This window comes from Cnephaeus nilssonii, assembly GCF_951640355.1.
Source record: "Cnephaeus nilssonii genome assembly, chromosome: 14".
In the NCBI taxonomy this organism is placed as follows: Eukaryota; Metazoa; Chordata; class Mammalia; order Chiroptera; family Vespertilionidae; genus Cnephaeus; species Cnephaeus nilssonii.
Window position 1 is genome coordinate 50,410,084 of NC_137085.1, and position 18,251 is coordinate 50,428,334.

The following is an 18,251-nucleotide window of genomic DNA, read 5'->3' on the forward strand; positions in this document are numbered from 1 at the left end:
CCTAAAAAATTCCTAACTTCTATACAAAGTATAGTAAGAGATACCGCCATATCCGTGAGTGTTATGAGTGTCTCCTGATTTATTGGCAGAGTAAAGAGCCCCATCTATTAGTATAATTGCTAATAAAATGCCCTGAAACCTTACCAGCTATTCATTCTCTTTGGAAGTAAGCTGAGCTGGGGGAGGGATGAAGTGGGGGAGGAGACTTGAGCCTCCACTAGGAGCCACCAGGTACCGCAAAGCTGCAGACTTCACTGTCAAAGTCAACATCAGCCACTTCTGTAGAGTTCCTGCAAGCCACCTAACAGAAATATGTACCCTATTGAGTCCTAGTCTAAACTTACAACCTAACCTCTATTTGCACTGAAACTTCTGATGTGGGAATAGAAGGGTCTTTGCTTAGAGGGTTTTGGTGAAAGATTCTCATTGAAAGGAGGGAATGCTTTATTGCTGAGAACTGGTTTTACAAATGGTTCTTTTCTTACAGAGAAGCTGATACTTTAACAATCACTTGGCACAGTCTCTGGTTTCCTTGGAGATATGAGATGGCTGGGTTCTTGGTAGAAACTGAGCAGCAGTGTCTTTTTCATTGGTCGTCTGATTGATTGCATTGAACTCTTGTCAGTTACCATGAGAAGTTCCCAGATTAGGGAACAGCTGGGAAAATGCTTTACCTTTGCCTGTTTCAGGGACATGTAAGCACTTTAAAAGCCTTTTTTTCAGCACTTGGGAACCTAATCAGTTGGATATCTCAATTTTGCTTTTTAGATATGGCTCTAAGTCTTTGGTGTTAGATACAATAAAAGTGATGAGCAGCTTGGAAGTGCTCTCTTGTCCTGCTTGTAGTGAGCCATCAGCATCCTTTTTGTGGCAAACTCAGGCTGGCCACCCTCCTCAACATTCATTTAATCTTTAAGTCAGATTAAAATCCTTAGATTCCTCAGGAATCTTAACTCCTTAGTGTGGAGGGCTTTCTTGGATTAACTTTTACCTTGACATCAGCTCTCACTTCGCATCGCTTTGTAGCCTGATACTGCAGCTACAGAAAAATAAGTGTAGTTCATGACATAGACCATCTTTGTGCCCTTATTCATACTGGTACCCACAATATCCTTCCCCTTTGTCCATCTGTTTAAAACTCGTTTGTATTTCAACACTCACCGCCTTCGTGAATCCTTTTCTGAACTTCCAAGAAATCCCAGCTCTAGATCCCTCATGCCTCTGCTGCACCTTGTTTGATAGACTCTTTAGCACTTTATGGGAGTGATTTAATCACACGATTGTCACCCCTTCTAGACTGTAGGGACATTGAAGGCAAAAACGATGTCCTAGCTAACTCTGTTTCTGATGTCTGGTGTCTAATAGGCTCTCAGGAAATGTTTATTGAGTAAATGAAATCTGCTTTGCTTTCTTGTAAAAATCTTGTGTATGCTAGTTTAACAATGGTGCCAGAAAGTGCATTTCCAGTGAGCTGGATATGGTTGTGTTGAGGAGAAATATTCCAGCTCAGGATTGGGAAGATCATGGTGCCCCTCAATCCTGACTTCAGGTCAAAGGGACCACTGAATCACAAAGGTATTTCTTAAAGCCGAGAATTCATCAATGCCAAAACTGGGAAAAGGACTTTATTGCAATTCATCACGTATGGTCCCTTTTAAGAGAGTTTACTGCCATTAGGGATTCAGCCAGCCATGACCACTCCCTCATCTGAGAAGGTCCAAAGAAGCTCTTGAAGTTACCTCCTGGGAAGCCTGACTTGAAGGGCAGGTTCCTGACTGTGACATAGAGGACTTTTGTCTTTACCCAGCAATGATCCCTCCTCTCTGGTTCTCCCTCTGATCACTCACATTATAAGATTGTAACTAAAAGGCTCACAGTGCCCTTTTCAGCTCCCTTAAAAGACTACCAACTTCTGAACATCTCTCATTATTAACACTCCTCTCAGTGTATTATAATCACGTTTGTGCGGTTATAGCCCCTATGAGACCTTGGGCTCCTGAAAGTCAGGAAAGTGTATCCTATTTATTTTTATACTAGTGACCTGGTACACAGATTCATGCATATTGAAAGGAAATTAATTAGAAGGTGGCCTTCAGGGTGGGACTGGGCAGACACACCCTGGAGCCAACCTCCCGAGGTCCCTCCCCAGCCGGCCACACCTGGGTGGCTCAAAGGGCGTCTGTGGACCGAGTGGGGTCCCTCTGACAGTGCCCCAGCAACAACATAACCCATGACCAAAGGTGGAATCGCATGGCCCTGCGAGGAATCGGGCTTCCTCCTCTCTGGTTTTGGGGTGCATCACCTGAGAACCGCTGTTGCCAAGTCACTGCAGCTCAGCAGCTCCTGCGTTAAGCGTCTGTCCCCTGGTGGTCAATGCACATCATAGTGACTGGTCAGATGGTGGGAGGGGCACTTAGCATATTAGCCTTTTATATATATGTAGATTTGGGGGCTCTGTAGTGTTAACAATAGTCAGCACTTGAGAAATGTTAGTTGAATGAATGCATAAATAAAAAGTATACAGATTTCCTACTTTCTACCATGTTTTTGACATTTCCTTTAACAGAGGAGCACAAGTTTTCCTGGCAAAGAATATACTCCTAAGTAGATGCACACAAAACTTGTCACACATTTCAAGATTGTCCTGATTTGGTAGTGGAACTGGAAGAGTTTATACTCTTTATCTGCAGCATACTTTACAGTTTAAAATGCATAGCCACCACCTTTTCTCTTCTTTGACCTTTCTAATGACCTTATGAGATGAATATTACTCTTAATATTTTACCAATGAGAAAAAACTGGTGTTCAGAGAGGTTAGTGACACCTCAGAATTTGCACAGCTCACAATTTCCTGAGTCAGAGCTAGATCTTCAGTCTTTTGAAGACAATTCAATGTTCTTTTCATTATAACTAGAGGCCCCGTGCATGAAATCCGTGCACTAGGCAGGTGCCTCAGCCCGGCCTGCGGCCTCTTGCAATCCAGGAGCCCTCAGGGGATGTCTGACTGCCGTGGAAGCAGGAGCGGCTCCTGCCACAGCCGCTGCACTCACCAGCCGTGAGCCTGGCTTCTGGCTGAGTGGTGCTCCCCCTGTGGGAGCACACTGAGCACCAGGGGGCAGCTCCTGCATTGAGCATCTGCTCCCTGGTGGTCAGTGTGCATCATAATGACCGTTCGGTCGATTTGCATATTACCCTTTTATTATATAGGATACACAGCCTTCCCAGCTCAGTCACCTTTGGACCTGGTGAGATTTATGATGGTAATGCAATGCCATTTTGAATGCAAACTTAATTGAAATGTTTTAAAACATGAAACTAATGTTAGTGGTTTCCATTGTTCTAAGAATTCTGCAGTAAATCATTGAAAAATATATGCTTGTATTTTAGACCTTATGCTAATAGCATACATATTGCAAAACAGAATCACTAAAATACTCTTATCTCTTCGCTGGTACAATGTATGCAGAATATGCTGTACACTCTGAACTTTTCACTTAAACCTGACATAAGAGCAATGGAAAAATATCAGTAAGTGAAGATATCTGCAGCCTCTTCAATTTGTGTGTTTGCTGTATCTATAATAGTAGGCAAATATGAAACTTTGTCATATCTATTCAGAGTTTAACAATGAAATGCTTGGGAAAATAGTAAACCAAATGAATGTTGCACAGCAAATTTGGAAATTTGACTTTTTATAACCTTAGGCATTGTCAGATTCTCTACAATGTGTTTAAATCCTTCTGCTTTATGGTTTTCATATATCTGAAAAGATAAGTACTATACTATATGTAAAATTGGATATTTTCCAAGTAATGTGTCTTTCATTTGTAGTTCCTGAAGAGCTCAGCTATATGCAGTAATATATTTATGTTTTAGAACGCTGACTATGGAATAAAGTACTTCACTTAAATATACAATACCTCTACCAACATTTCCTAAAATGTTTAGATAAATGTGGTTATGACTTCTATGTAATTTACTGTGTTTTGTCAAATCATCCTCATAACTCACACTTCGTGTTTTAGAAATTTGAAAATGTATCTTATTTCTACCCCTAGAATATGGATTCCTTGCGGGCAACATCTGTAATACATAGGATTGTATTTAGCTACCAGTAGCCAGAAACTTTACTAAGGGGCTAAAACAAATTGGGGTTGGTTTATTTCATAGAACAAGAAGTCCAGAGACAGCTGCTGGGGCTGGTTTGGTAGCTTAATGATACCAGGCCATTTTTTTTTTTTTTTGCAGTTATCTTGCTCTTTTCCTCACACATGTTGCCTCATGGTTGCAAGAGGGCTGCTGTCCATCCAGTTATCAAGTTCAGAGTAAGGGCAGGAAAAAAAGAGGAAGGGCAGTGGCAGCTATTTCTATTCCTTTTGTTTCTCAAAAACCTGCTTGTAGACTTTCAACTCACTGTCTCCTTGGCCAGAGCCATGACTTGGCCATTCTCAATTGCAATACAATGCAATAGCAAAATACTAGAAACAACTTAAAATTTCCACAAAGAGAAGACAGGTAAAGTGGGTATTTAGCTCTTCTAACTTTTATGGCAGATGGTGGCAAGATACAAGGTGGTTGGGAGTGGTCATTGGGTCAGCTAGCCTGCAGTATTTGACACAGAGTCCTTTTTCATTTCTCTGAATCTCCTGTAGTCCTAATACAGTGTCTTGAATGGCATAGTTATTTTCAAATGAATGAAATCCCTTTAGTTTAATCTGATTTAGAAATTATTACATTGACCTTATTGATATAGATTTTCAAAGAAAAGGAGCTAATGTGAGTGCCTGTGATGTATAAGTAGACATTCCACATACTTTGAGTCACTTAATCCTTAGAATAATCCCCATTTTACAGATGAGGAAACTGGAGCTTGTGTGGATTAAGAAGATTGAATTGAAAAGACCTTTTTAAAATATAGATCTGTCTGATGCCAAAACCCATACTGTTTCTACTTTACCACCCTGACTAATGAATAATTAAAATAACTTTGATATGCAGATCATTCTAGTTGACCTGCACATTTTTGATATTCCTTATAATTGTGAAGTGGAAAGTCTGACACAATATTGTCAATGACCTCTGAGATAACATTTTTTTTCTTTGTCCTAGGCTGTAACATCATTATTAGAGCATCATTAGATGCTCTAAACTGTGATTGCTTTTCAAAAAGCAGAGGTTAAGTGGAGATGTCTGGGGTGGGGTTGAGTGAGAGATATGGTTTATACCAGCCTCTGCTACATCTAGGGGTAGAGACAGCCTATCCCTTGGATCTGACTTTCTTGTTCAGGGAAGAGTCATTTGCATGAATTTCTTAGCTATGCAAACTGAAGGTTAGTAAATGCTCCCTGCCCAAGGAGGGCATCAGGACCTTTCGTGCCTTCATTAGCACTGTCAAGTATGCAGAGATGATTTACTGGGGAGTATTAGCATGGCTCCAGAGCCTTTGGGACAGGAGAGGCTGTGACCTCAACTCCTGCTTCCTGAGATTCACATTAAGAACATTTATTGGTTGGCCCATTGGCAGAATCATGAAGGGATCAAAGAGAACCCCTTCAAGGGAAACCTTAACCAGTGAGCAGGGCTCACACAACATGTGGCAGATTCAGGAGGCCTTTGCAACAAAAGGGTTCTGATTTGGGAACAGGAGTGGATAAATGAGTATAGAAGAAGAACACTAATACAAGACATGACATCACCATAGCATGCAAAACACTGATTGGACTAGCGGGACCAGTTCTGCTCTGTGACTTCCTGTGGCTGCAGGAGGCAACAGCAGAAGTGAACTGATCAAGCTCTCCAGTTCTCTGCTTGCCTGGAGTTTGGTCAATACAACATCTCTGTAGACCTAGCCCAGGAGCCTTGGGGTGGGTCATTAGAATCCAAAAGAAGACCCCTCCCAATTTGCAGCTCCAAAAGGGCTAATACAGGGTCTGAGGTCATATCCAGGAGAAGAAAGCAACTGTATTTTATAGTGAGTACACAGGTTATGCATGAAGGTCAATGACATAAAGATACAACTAAGCTGAGGCTGTGCTGAAGAATTGATATATTTCTGCCCCTTCAGGTGTAGGTGACTAAAGGCACTGCCAGATGATATGATATTGAATTATGGGGTCTAGACCCTAGAGGTACAGAAGAATGTTAATGAAGACATCTTTTTAATGCAAAGTGATTCCTGTTGCAGATTGACAAACAGAAATGAAGGTTACAGAACATGTCATAATGTGTGTACACACATAGAGAATTGAATGACTAAATTGATGGGAAACAAGGGATGGGAGAGCTGAGAGCAGAGACTAATGGTACTAACTATGTAATTTATTTGTTTTTGAATAGTATGTTCACATGTTGAAAATTCAAAGGTTCAGAAGCATATAATCAAAATGTCTCCATTTCTGTCCCCATCTACTCGATTCCCTAGCTTAGAGGCAATCAAAGTTATGGGCCCTTTACATACTTCTTGAGAGATATTTTATGTATGTGCAAGTGTGTGTGTGTGTGTGTGTGTGTGTGTGTGTGTGTGTGTGTGTGTCTGTGTGTCTGTGAACCTTTTATACAACTGGGATTATAGCATATATACCCATCTGCATCTTAAAAAAAAACTTGGCAATATGACTTGGAAATAATTTCATATTAGTATAGAGATAACTTTGCCATTTGTTTTTTTCTTTTACAGATGCTCATACCCCATTGCTATGGATGGATTATACTTTATTTAACCTGTCTTCTCTTTGTGGAAATTTTAAGTTGTTTCTAGTATTTTGCTATTGCATTGTATAGCAATGATTAATATTGTCTGTATATGGTGTGTGTGTGTGTGTGTGTGTGTGTGAGAGAGAGAGAGAGAGAGAGAGAGAGAGAGAGAGAGAGAGAGAGAGAGAGAGTCAGTTTTATGCTGGAAGAAATTCCTAGTCAACCATGTATTCTGATATGTGAAAACATACATAGTATTGGCCCTGACTATTTGTGTTTTGCAGCTACTAAACAGACCAAGAGGGCTCCAGCTTTGGTTGTGAGGTCCAGTTGAATCCAACAAGTTCTGCTGTGGTGGATAATAAGTTCTGGAAAGCCATAATGTTTCCCATCTTGCCTCTATGAGACTTCCTAATTTTCCCTCACAGTTTTGGGGATGGATGACATTATTTCAAGCATCAGCGTAAGGAGACAAATCTAGATCCTCTAAGATTCATGCCTCTCACCCTTTCATAATCTCTGCAAGTAAAGGAGATATTTGATTTTGAATGTTCCTACTCCAGAGGTGCCCTCTTTGTCCAGGTATAAGAAAGTATAGCTAGAGGCAAAGTAGAGATTTTGGTGACAGACTGGGTTGGTGGGGCCGGCAGAGCAGATATTCAGGCTAATGAGGAGCTAAAATTAAGATCTTTTTATGGTGGATCTACTTGTAGATATTTGAGAGTTGGCTGTAACTGAATTTTTATTGTTCAAACAGCAAGACATCCACTGGCCCTTTAAATTTTTAGTTGGGGAGACATATTTAAAGTTTTAAATTACTAGATCTATTTTGCTTTGATTGGTTACTATATAAAACCAGACAGAGTCCATCTATAGTGGCACCTAATAGTTCTGCACCATCAATCAAAGTGTGTTTCTCCATTTTATTTCTTACATCTACTATTAACTTGTCACTACTAACCTGCTTTTATTCTTTCACGTGGTGTGTGATGAATTAAACTAGTTAGCTGGCCAGATAGATTTTACAGGGTACATTAACACTTAGTGTTTTTGATGGAGCACTGTGCAAAACAAAGCCATTTCTTAGGAAGACAATTAAGCCTGCTGCTTGCCTCGTTTTGGACTTTGTGGCTCCCTTTTTCTCTGAGTGGGCAGATAATAGCCATGTAATCATTTCAGTGCAGACACGTTTAATTAGTTTCTTTCTTAAGAGGTTTATTGTTGCATAAGGGTCAGTCCTCTGAGTAGCCAGTATCCCACATCAGGCTTTCCTTTCCCCTGTTCCTGGGTCTATTTTTGGGAAATGACTGAGAAACTTTTGAAGCAAACTAACTCCACGGGGTCTTTGTTTCTAAGAAATGGGCCTTTGGGTTTCTGAGCAGGCAGCTGAAGAGGTTTTCTCCACCTTTACGTGTTTAGCCTGATCCAACGTCCTGATGTTTTATTTTCTGCTCTTTAGAGGCAGGCTAGAGCCAGCCAGGTGCTACTCAGATACCCTGAAGCCCACATGTCCGGTCTGGGACCTGGCTTGTCTCCGCCTCACCAAGTGAGACAGGTGGCCTGTGGTTGGCCCCCAGCCGATCTCCCCTGTTGCTCAGGGCTCGGGCCAGTGCACACCTGATGCTGTTGCCTGCTTGCTCTTAGTGGGTTTGAACTTCTGATCTCCATGGAAATGCCATAGGCGTTCTCTCAGCACTTCCACGGCAAGGACAGAGAATACCTTTCTTTGACATTTGGTCCCCTGCGGACCAGTCACTGCTCCTGAGAAACTCTCACACCTTTGGTCACCTTGGCCCACATCGTTGGTAATGTTTGGTGTCCAGGCAAAGGCTCAGTGTGTTTTATGGTTTCCTCACTTTCATGTTCATTCTTAACTCCTGGGGCAGCTGGTGGGGCCTGCTGACTCTGAAACCAGACACAATGGGTCTGAGGCTGCCTATCACTACTTGAGCCAAATTAAGCAGAGACAGGGTTGAATTATATATGTGCATTTATTTCAATAATGCCAGAAGTATGGGGAGAGGAGTCAGTCACCCTGGAAATTCTACTGTGACCCCCCCTTGCCAGTTGGCTGATTATATACACACTAGAGGCCCAGTGAATGAAATTCGTGCACCAGGGGGGCGGGGCAGTCTGACATCCCTCTCACAATCTGGGGCCACTGGCTCCTAACTGCTCACCTGCCTGCCTGCCTGATCACCCCTAACTGCCCCCCGTGATGGCCTGGTCACCACCAACGGCCCCCCCCCCCGCCCCGCCGGCCTGGTCACCCCCAACTGCCCCGCCCTCGCCAGCCTGGTCGCCCCTCACTGTCCTCCGTGATGGCCTGGTCACCACCAACTGTCCCCTCCGCCGGCCTGGTTGCCCCCAACTGCCCCCCTCGCCAGCCTGGTCGCCCCTCACTGCCCCCCCTGCCGGCCTGGTCACCCCTAACTGCCCCCTCCTGCCAGCATGGTCGCCCCACGCAGCCCGCTGTTCAGTTGTTTGGTCATCCCTCACTAACCCCCCTGCCAGCCTGGTCACCCCACACAGCCCGCTGTTCAGTTGTTTAGTCATCCCTCACTAACCCCCCTTCCAGCCTGGTCGCCCCATGCAGCCCTCTGTTCAGTTGTTTGGTCACCCCTCACTAACCTCCCTGCCGGCCTGGTCACCCCATGCAGCCTGCTTGTTTAGTCGTTTGGTCATCCCTCACTAAGCCCCCTGCTGGCCTGGTCGCCCCACACAGCCCGCTGTTCAGTTGTTTAGTCATCTCTCACTAACCCCCCTGACAGCCTGGTCACCCCATGCAGCCTGCTGCTCAGTTGTTTGGTCGGCCCTCACTAACCTCCCTGCCGGCCTGGTCACCCCATGCAGCCTGCTTGTTTAGTCGTTTGGTCATCCCTCACTAAGCCCCCTGCTGGCCTGGTCGCCCCACACAGCCCGCTGTTCAGTTGTTTAGTCATCTCTCACTAACCCCCCTGCCAGCCTGGTCACCCACACAGCCCGCTGTTCAGTTGTTTAGTCATCTCTCACTAACCCCCCTGACAGCCTGGCCACCCCACACAGCCCGCTGTTCAGTTGTTTAGTCATCTCTCACTAACCCCCCTGACAGCCTGGTCACCCCACGCAGCCTGCTGCTCAGTTGTTTGGTCGGCCCTCACTAACCTCCCTGCCGGCCTGGTCACCCCATGCAGCCTGTTTGTTTAGTCGTTTGGTCATCCCTCACTAACCCCCCTGCTGGCCTGGTCGCCCCACGCAGCCTGTTTGTTCAGTCGTTCAGTCATCCCTCACTAACCCCCCTGCTGGCCTGGTTGCCCCATGCAGCCTGTTTGTTTAGTCGTTTGGTCATCCCTCACTAACCCCCCTGCTGGCCTGGTCGCCCCACGCAGCCTGTTTGTTCAGTCGTTCAGTCATCCCTCACTAACCCCCCTGCTGGCCTGGTTGCCCCATGCAGCCTGTTTGGTTGTCCGTTCGGTTGTTTCAGTTGCGATGGTCGCATATATATATATATATATATATATATATATATATATATGGCTTTTATATATATAGATGAGGGAGAAGATAGTAAAATGCAGCTGTGAGCTGCACATGTGACAGGGAAAGCGTAGGATAGGGTTTGCAGTCCATCCTTTAGGAGCTCAAAGTTAGATAACAAGGTGGCTAATCTTCTAAGATGTTACGAACAGCTCATCCTGTTCCTGGGACTAAAGAATGGTCAGTGTTTTTGAGGCAAACTCCCAGACAGGGTCAGGGTCCGGGCATAGCATCTAGGCATAGCAACCAAATCAAAGCATCTCCTGTTCTCAAAATGTATTTCTTTTCTGAGTAATGGACCCATCGAGGCATCTTTTTACAGCCTTGTTTCACCCTCTAGTTTCCCAGGGTCTGTAAGAAAACATCTTATCTATAGTTAGTAAGGTGAATAATTATTAGGCAACTGTGGCTCTATTCCTATGACATGCCCTTCCCCTCTATCAGCTCCTGTGGGTCTAGGAGCAATTGGGAAGGAGCTGAGGGAAAGGCTAGTCTGCTTCCTCATACTGTCAATGTCCTGCTGACTCTCTCATTGAGGGAGAGTGGTAATCACACCCATGAAAGCTGCTCTCCAGCCAACAACCTCAGAGGCTGGCACTCGAGGTAGGGGTAGGGGCAGGGGTATTGGGAGTGAACAGTGAGACCCAGGGCTTTTCCTCCTTACTTGCACCTTCAGGTAGAGGCTAGATCATGTCTATCTCTGCTCCCCCACAGAATAGGAATACTTGGCCTATGTAGCTGCTCAGCTGTCATGCCATATTACCGCTACTTCTTGCAACCCTCATAAAGGTAATAGCAATCACAAATGATGTTTTCTCTGGGAACCGAAATGGGGCCTTTTGTCAGGATTTTTGAAAACTCCAGCTTCCCCAATCCCCCATCCCTGTCATCATTCATCACCTCCCTGAGAGGTGAAATGATCAGATCTCACATTATTGATATTCTATCACGTGCCATGCTTTACAGACATCATTGCTGGTCATCTCAGTGTTAAGAGCCTGCCTTTATTAGTCATTATATCCTAGATGCTGTTTTAGCTTATACATATCAGTCGGTCCTCACAATAACCCTATATTGTAGGGACTCTTATCTTCCCAAGGAAGCATGTTCAAACAGTCTTTTTAGATCAGATGTCTGATAAAATAACAGAAGCAGCAGCAGCTGCTGCTAACATTTGTGGGGTACTTACTAAGTACCAGGCACTGTTCAAAGTCCTTTGCATATATTACTTTATTTTAATTGTCACAAAAACCTTGTGAGCTATGAGGTATGTATTATTATTTATCCTCATTTTACAGATGAGTGAACCAAGGCACAAAGAGATTAAATAATTTCCCCAACCTGATAAAGCTTTCTAGCAATGCTGCAAGATAGGTATCGTTATTCCCATTTTAAATGTTAATGAAAAAAATCAATGATTTTTTTAGAACTGCTTGTTTGACTCAAGGGGAAGGCAGAATTAATCCCTCTTTCAGACACAGAATTAATCTTTTGTTTAGGAAAATGCCTTTGTAAGCCTGTTTGTTATTGAAAGCAAGGTATCTGGACATCCCTGGAACTGAAGACGTTTAGACAAGATGAGGTTGCTGGTCTGTATAGTAAAATATCAGAAAGTTTGGAGTTGTTCTCTGGCACCTTGAGATGGTAGAAGGTAGGAACAGGGGAAAGAGAGAGAGAGAGAGAGAGAGAGAGAGAGAGAGAGAGAGAGAGAACGAACACTCAGTAACATGGTGAGAGATTAGGATCCTTGAAGGAGTGTCCAATTTCCTGTGGAGGGACCACTAATGAAATTCTTGGAACAGGGGGGACTGACCTTCAGGGTGAAGTTGTTTCTTCATGTATTTCTTATAACTGCTCTTTGTTAAGCCCAAACCTTCAGTAAACATTTTCTACTCACACAAACTAGTGCTGCTGCTTTGGAAGAGTAAAGGGAAAGGACATGGACCAGGTTTCTAGGCAGTGACCAGCAGTAAAAGGACTTAGATACTTGGGCCTGAGTTGGGAGTGAGGCAAAGTCAGGTGGAAGCAGAGAGACAAGCTGAAGTTAGACTCACTTGGAAGTGGGTAGGTAGAGAGCCCCTCAACTCCCTTTCTCAAATGTACTCAAGAAAAAATAAAGGCATAGGGGAAGGAGGGAACAATTGGTGTCTTGTATAATAATCAATTATTTTCTGTACTAGAGGCCCGGTGCACAAAATTTGTGCATGGGTAGGTTCCCTAGGCCTGGCTGGCGATCAGGGCCCATCAGGGCCTTCATTCCCTTGGCTGCCAGCTGCCAGCCACCGGCTGGGGCCTTCCTTTATTCTGCGCCTTCCCCTGATGGTCAGCGCACATCATAGTGAGCAGTCGAACTCCCCATCGGTTGAACTCCTGAGGGGACAATTTGCATATTAGCTTTTTATTATATAGGATTGGAAGATGTATATCCTTTAGGGACTTAGCCTCAAGTAACAACAAGCATCATCTTAAATGGAACTAGACATCAAGGGAGTTTATTATCTTACATATCAGGAGGTCCAGAGGTGGGGTGACTTCCAGGTTGGTTGATTCATCAGCTCAACCATGACATCAAGGATGTAATTCCTCTTGATCTCCTCTGCTATCTTCAGGATTGGGGTCATCGCTGGGGTGGAAGCAAGATAGCTACAAAAGCCAACTCCAAGCTTTGGAACTTGGATTTCAATGGAATTGAGTTCTTCTGGATGTGACCTCTTTAGGTGTCAGATCTACCTACCTGTCATCATCAAATGGCTCCTACTGGAATTTGATGTCTCTTCTTTGTAGCACTTCTTTGCTTCTTTGTCAGTGTTCCCTGGTGGAATAAGGAGAAATGGGAGGTTGGGAGAGGTAAAAATATAGCCTTTTCTAGAAAAACAACAAACACAAGCAAACCAAAAACCCACAGTTTGTGGAGAAATGAAATTCCATGTTTGGGAGAAAAAAATGTATAAGGTGAACGAGGAACATCTTGTCATATCAGAGAGCAAGGAAACTATTAAAGACTTGACAATGGTGTTAAGAAGATTCAAAAGCCAACTTGAAGGACTCTCACTGGCCAAAGATAAACCAATTTGAGAATCAAAAAGAATAACTGTGAATAGATTAAAATACATAAGAGATTAATATGCATGATTTATAATGGCATAAAAAAATAGATGGTCACTTTTGCAGGATGCTGGGGAACTAATCCAGTATTCTGAAAATAGGCAAATATGAGCAAAGAGCTCAATCTTTAACTTGTTTTTCCTCTTTGACCTGTACCTGAGAACAACAAAATATTTGATGAGAGAAAGTTTTGTTTTAGAGAAAAATTCCAGGTAATGAATGAAGAATGATAGATTTAAAATATCAACATTTCAATCCTTAATGAGATAATATATCTAAGCAAGTAATATCAACACCTGCTAAGACCATTAGTTGAAAAGCTGATAGGGAACATTATAATGGACTAGAGGCCCGGTGCACGAATTCGTGCACCAGTGGGGTCCCTTGGCCTGGCCTGCAGGATCGGGCCAAAATCGGCTCTCTGACACCCCCCGAGGGGTCTCAGATTGCAAGAGAGCGCAGGCCAGGCCGATGGACCCCACTGGTACATGATTGGGGCTGGGGAGGAACGTGGGAGGTTGGCCAGCGAGGGAGGGAACGTGGGAGGGCTCCAGGGCGTGTCCGGCCAGTCTTGCTCAGTCACGATCAGCCAGACCCCAGCAGCAAGCTAACCTACCATTCGGAGCATCTGCCCCCTGGTGGTCAGTGCATGTCATAGTGAGTGGTTGAGGGGCCTTAGCATATCATTAGCATATTACACTTTTATTGGTTGAACGGACAACTGGACACTTAGCATATTAGGTTTTTATTATATAGGATGAATGAGGCTGGCAACACCTGAACTCGTTGATCAGTATTAACATCAGACTTGATGTTCCTCCTGATGTGATTCAACAAGAAGTACACAGCACCACCTATGAAGTTTTATTGCCAAAAAAAGAGGAAAAAAATAAAGAAAAAGAAAAAAGTTGAGCCTAAATAGAATTAAGCCTTCCAGCTTACAGGAAATACTGGGATATAGGAACAAAATGTAATAATATATGGACCTGTTTTTTATTCTGATTTAAACAACCCAACTACTAAGAATTATATGAGACATTCGGAGAAATGTGAACACTAACTGATTATTTGATAATATTAAGGAATTGTTAACTTTTCAAAGTGATAATGTATTATGGTTATATTTTTAAAGCCTTACATTATATAGATACATAATGAAATATTTACATTTGAATTAATATAAAATCTGGGACTTGTTTCAAATTAATCCAGTGTATGTGTGGGGGAAAGTAAGTGGGGTTATAGATTGGCAAACCTGGCCATATATTGATAAATAAAGCTGGGTGATAGGGCCATGGTGTTCACTCTAGTATTCCATTGGCATATATGTGACTTTTTCCATAATAAAATGTTGAAAAGAATCAGCTATGGTTAACCACCTTTGAATCACTGTAATTCTGGTTACTGCTACTTTGGCTGTAGGCAGGGGCATATGCAAAGGTCTCTGACTAAGACAAGTGATGGCTGTGTAGAGGATGCCTCAGGAATGAGGATGACATTCCCAGGACCTCTTTAAATATATGGAACCATTGTTTTTCAGGTCTCAGCCACATTGTATTGATCTTACTTTTCTTCTCCACTTCCCCTCCTCTCACTTCTACTATATTGTGGACTGATGGCAGGATCCAGTGGAACAAATTGGGTAAGATAAACTGAGGAGAATCTGTTCCTAGGATTTGTGGCATTGGCTCTTAATCAGCATACCTCTCCTTGCTTACACTGTGATTCTGGGAGGTTACCACAGACCACAAGTCAGAAAACCCATCCTTTCCTACTAGTGGCTAAGATTTGACATCACTTCTTTACCACTAAACATAAAGTCTTGGATCCTATTGAAAGGTGAAGCCCATAAAAATTGGCTGATTCTGAAACCTATTAGTTTTCAAGTTAAAGTTCCAAGAAAAAACTCATCCGAAGAGGGTTCTGCTACTCATCTGGGTATGGCCATTTTCATCAACTCTAATAAAAATGTTAAATTAAAGGATGGAAATTATCAATTGTAAATTTTCTTCCATCTAACTCTTCATATTCTTGATGGGACTGTGTTTTATGAATCTAAGATGATATTCAATTTAATATAGAATTGTGTAATTGATTTTAATTTGTATATGGTAATTGTTCATGATATTTCAAGAAGAACACTGTGATTTTCAGGGGCTCTGCTACTGATCAAGTTTGAGGACAGAGCCCTGAGGTATAATTATTTACATTTTAGTGTGAGTGAAGGATCTAGGGGTGAATTTGATGGGATGCAGAATAGCTTCATTCTGGGTGAGAGCTGAGAATAGAAAAACCTAACCCAACTCTGTCTGTTTTAAGAATGTGTTTCCTTGACAGCATCATTTAAATAAAATGACTTAAGTAAAGATTGAACTCTCTTAGGAGCATCACCCAAGCTGGAGAGAAGATGTTTCAGGGTAGATCTAAGCTCCAAGTTTCCTGGGCGTTTGTGACTGGACCTACCAGCCATAAGCTGTGAGATTTATTTCTTGATTTAAAGGATACATACAGTTAGTTGTAATGACACAACACTGGAAATTAATTAGAAAATTTTCCTTTCACTCCTTCTGATCTATGTTTAAATAGTTCAAGATCTTAGCCAAGGGATGGTAAGAGACAATTATTGGTAAGAAAGGAAGCTTTCAGCCTGGGGTTGGACCTTGAATAAGTCTGATTGGAAAGGGACATATTTAATTTAATTCACATTTTTTAATCTGGCAAATTGGAAGGAAGGGCAGGAAGCATTTAGGCCATCAGCTAATTAACTCTTATTGTCTCAGACCTCTCTCTCAGCACAAGGTTGCCAGGTGTTGCTGAGGGCCATCAGGTTAAAATGGAGTAATTAGAATCCTGAAGGCTGTAATTCTTAATAGTATTTGGTATCTGTTGATGGCCTATAATTATGCTCTGTAGTTATAATTTTTCATTTATTGCTATAAGGATTATCAAAAAATACTTTAAATCTATGTGATTCATCCTATTCTAGTTGGATCCAATCTTTTTATTAATCCCATCTCTCTCTCTCTCTCTCTCTCTCTCTCTCTCTCTCTCTCTCTCTCTCTCTCTCTCTCTCCAGTCAGCTTTCTTAGTACCTCACTTCTCTCATAATATACACCATAGCTATTGAGCACTTGGCGTGTGGCTAGTACAAATTCAGATATAGGTATTCAGTAAACACCAATTTGGAAGGGTACATATGGAGAAAATAATATAAAGTTTCTCATCAATAACTTTTTAAAATGTTGATTACATGTAGAATTAAAAACATTTTGGATATATTGAGTTAAATAAAACATAACCTTTCTCTTGCCTAGAATCACAGACTCTGTTGAAAGGAGGTGTAGGCACCAGCCTTCCCAATTCCCTAATCTCTGCAGCGGAGGCCATTTTTCCCACCATATCCTCATTCATACTTGCATTCAGCTTCACACCTAGATGCCCCCTTGAGCATTTGAGGGTAGATCTACATACAGTGTTCTACATAATAGATTACATTTACTGAATTGTTTAAATCATGAAAAAAGGGAGAAAAATGACTTATTCAGGAAGTACAGATTTGGGGACTGTAACAAGTTTATCTTTGGAAGCATGTTGAGACCCTATGAGATCATCATGCTGTGTTTTTCGTTTCTCATGGCAACCTGTAGGATTATCAGATTGACTACTGACTGTTGCATTTAGGCAATATACAGCAAGAATTCCCTTCCATAAGGAGAGCCATGCTATTTTTTTAAATGAAGAGAATGTGTAATGCCTGAAAATATTTGTTAAACATCACTTACTGTTCCAAAATTATGCTTGTCTGCTTGCTTTTCTGTATCTGTTAAAAGTAAAAGGTCATGACCTAACTGGTTTGGCTCAGTGGATAGAGAGTTGGCCTGCGTACTGAAGGGTCCCAGGTTCGATTCTGGTCAAGGGCACATGCCCCGGTTGCAGGCTCGATCCCCAGTGTGGGGCATGCAAGAGGCAAGTGATCAATGATTCTCTCTCATCATTGATGTTTCTATCTCTCTCTCCCTCTTCCTTTCTTTCTGAAATCAATAAAAGTATATTTTAAAAGGTCAAATGAACCACTCACAGTTCACTTGATGGGCTAGGCCCATCTGGATAAACGAAGACCACAGACTTCCAGCGGAGAACAAGCAGAGGAGGGGCTGTTGGTGAGTTGGCCTTGCATTTCTAGGGAATATAAGAGCAGTAACCCCCCGTGGTCAGCCTCTGTATGGCACCCATGTCACTGAGATTAAATGAATGAGTGTTGACCCAGACTGGGGTGGCTTCTGTGATTTATCAGCTTTTAAAACTGGCCACTGTAACATTCTACAGAATGTTGTTCAACCAGTATTGTGGGCACAAGAAAACTATCCTCAATCATTTTACCTAGATGTAACTTACACATATCCCACCTGAGTTGGCTATTTGGTGGAGCACGAGAATAGTCCCAGCCCCAACTCAGAGAAATCTCACTTTAAGGCATACTCAAAAATAAATCCTATATAATAAAATCCCAATATGCTAAGTGTCTGGTTGACCAGTCGACTGGTCGACCCTTCAACCAATCAAAGTGTAATATGCTAATGATATACTAAGGCCACTCAACCGCTCACTATGACGTGCACTGACCATCAGGGGGCAGACAGTCGACTGGTCAACCAGTTGTTATGATGTGAGCTGACCACCAGGGAGCAGACACTCTGACTGGTAGGATAGCTTGCTGCTGGGGTCTGGCCAATTGGGACTGAGCGAGATGGGCCAGACATGCCCTGGAGCCCTCCGTTGGCCCCTCCATGGCTGGCCAACCTCCTGTGTCCCTCCTTGGTCGGCCAGCCTCAATCGGCCCAATCAGGACTGGGCGAGACAGGGCTTGACACACCCTGGAGCCCTCCTGTGGTCCCTTCCCAGCCCCGATTGTGCACCAGTGGGATCCCTTGACCTGG